At 47.4% G+C, this 2,576-nt stretch overlaps 1 pseudogene across 1 annotated transcript; it reads left to right on the top strand.

The window, feature by feature from the left end:
* The first annotated feature begins 306 nt into the window (after nucleotides 1-306).
* On the top strand, nucleotides 307-1,806 carry LOC308422589 (protein N-lysine methyltransferase METTL21D-like; annotated as a pseudogene). Its single transcript has 3 exons — nucleotides 307-363; nucleotides 664-742; nucleotides 1,167-1,806. The product of its transcript is annotated as a protein N-lysine methyltransferase METTL21D-like (transcript).
* The last annotated feature ends 770 nt before the right edge of the window (nucleotides 1,807-2,576 follow it).

Here is a 2,576-nt window from a genome sequence, read left to right as displayed (position 1 = left end):
TAACAGACCCTCTGCTTACTTGAGCTGCACCCATCTTCTACCTGCAGGCGGGGGGGGGGGGTTAGCACATAGAAGGCCAGGTCAGACAGAGCCCTTTGGCTTCGAGGCCGAGCCCCGCCCCACTCAGGGACCATCCACATCTTTTATTTCTTGACTTTGAAAGACGGGTCCCTTTGATCTAGAGCTGACCTTAGAATTCTTCCGCAGGCTCTCTGTTAAACCAGGCAGAGTCTGGCCATGGGTTGAGGCCAAGGGTTGGTACTGTAAATACCTTATCTGGGCACCTCCTTTTCCTTTTATTGTACCATGGCCAGTGGAAACCTGCCACCAACTGCCGAGCCTCGCTGTTCCGACATGCTCCAGGTGCGGCCAACAGGGGCTCCCCACCCTTTCTGCAGGTGTTAGGTAACAGTGCCGCTCCCTACCCACTGTACCTGTCTCTGGAATGAGGTATCTCCTGTCTAACAGCTCTCTCCTGCAGATTTTTCATCCTCTCTGAATCAAATTGCTAAACAAACCCAGTGACAAAACCCACACTAAGGTCAAGCAAGCCACAGCGACATTGTAACGGTGAAAAGGAAATCACTGCATTTCAGTCACAGCGACACTGTAACTGTGGAAAGGAAACCACTGCATTTTAATGGCCACTGGATTCACACAAAGCCAGCCCAGAAAGCTTCCTCTGATGGCGACACTGACAGTTACCGTGGGACAGTGTCAGCTGTGTATGGTGATCGGACAAGTACGTCAACGAAATATGCCAAAGAAAACTCCAGGCATGGCCCAGTCTTCTTCCTTGCCCATTGGAAGGTTGAAAGGGAGCGAGCACAGTTCTGGAGTGGGGCACGGTTGTGATTCAAGTCAAAACACAGTCCTGGCAGAACACAGAGCTCCTGAAACAATCATGTGAGCCAAGCAAGGAGCATCTCTGTCCTCTCTGACCACTGGATGCTTCAGAGTTTCCCTCTGTACACAGATCAATAGAGGCTTGCAGGGACAAAACTGGTGCTCACTTTCATCTGCCCAACAGAGAATAAGACTTTTAAAATTTTATTTATTTTAAGTATATGATTACAGTTACTGTCTTCAGACACACCAGAAGAGGGCATCAGATCCCATTACTGATGGTTGTGAGCCACCATGTGGTTTCTGGGAACTGAACTCAGGACCTCTGGAAGAGCAGTCAGTGCTCTTAACCACTGAGCCATCTCTTCGGCTGCAGCAGTGGCTCCGGAGGCGTGGGTACCGTAGTGTGGGATGCCGCCATCGTCCTTTCCAAATACCTGGAGATGCCGGGGTTTTCTGACGATGGGGTCCACGTGCTGAGTCGGTGCTCGGTGCTGGAGCTGGGCTCCGGTACGGGAGCTCATGGCTGTGACCCTCGGGGCAGATGTTATAGTCACTGATCTTGAGGAGCTGCAAGACTTGTTGAAAATGAATATTAATATGAACAAGCATCTTGTGACTGGTTCTGTTCAAGCCAAGGTACTGAAATGGGGTTAAGACAGAAGATTTTATGGTACCAGACTACATATTGATAGCAGACTGCATATACTATGAGGAGTCCTTGGGACCATTGCTGAAAACATTAAAAGATCTCAGTGGATCTGAAACTTGTATTATATGTTGTTACAAACAACGTACAATGGGGGGGGGGATCCAGAAATTGAGAAGAGATATTTTGAGCTCCTGCAGCTAGACTTTGACTTTGAAGAAGTCCCTTTGGACAAACACGATGAAGAATACCGCAGTGCAGACATTCATATTCTGTACATCAGAAAGAAAAAGCCAAAACCACCATCATGAAGCCCTTTGGCCACGCCCCCAACATCCTGGGTGAGGTAAAGATGTGAACGGAGCATGTGCATTCTGCATGGAAGAGTGCGTTACAGACTTCTCCAGCACGTCCTTAGAGAGCTGGTACATGAATGACAACTACCTGGACTGCCCACAATCTGAAATGCCTGCCTGCCCATGGGCTTGAAATCTGATTAAGTGTACTTAGCTCAGCATCAAGTTCTGCTTAAAAGAAACACTGGCAATCACTCAAATAAAAATTAATTTTGGGGGTAGCCTCAAATCTGAAGAAGAAGAAGGAGGAGGAGGAGGAGGAGGAGGAGGAGGAAGAGGAAGAGGAAGAAGAAGAAGAAGAGGAAGAAGAAGAAGAAGAGGAAGAAGAAGAAGAAGAAGAAGAAGAAGAAGAAGAAGAAGAAGAAGAAGAAGAAGAAGAAGAAGAAGAAGAAGAAGAAGAAGAAGAAGAAGAAGAAGAAGAAGAAGAAGAAGAAGAAGAAGAAGAAGAAGAAGAAGAAGAAGAAGAAGAAGAAGAAGAAGAAGAAGAAGAAGAAGAAGAAGAAGAAGAAAAAGAAGAGGCTTCAGTAGTTAAAGTACTTGCCATCTGAGCATTGGGACCAGGGTTTGGATCCCAGAAGTTGACATCTCAGCAGCAACAGCAGCGTTGGAAGACAGAGAATCCAGCAAGCACACTAGTTCTATCAGCAAGTTCTGGGTGTGACTGAGACCTTACCCCAGCAAATAAATGGAAGGGATACGGAGGACACCTGACATCAGCCTGAGAC

Source organism: Micromys minutus, assembly GCF_963924665.1.
Source record: "Micromys minutus genome assembly, chromosome: 7".
In the NCBI taxonomy this organism is placed as follows: domain Eukaryota; kingdom Metazoa; phylum Chordata; class Mammalia; order Rodentia; family Muridae; genus Micromys; species Micromys minutus.
This window is presented reverse-complemented; position numbering and strand designations above follow the sequence as displayed.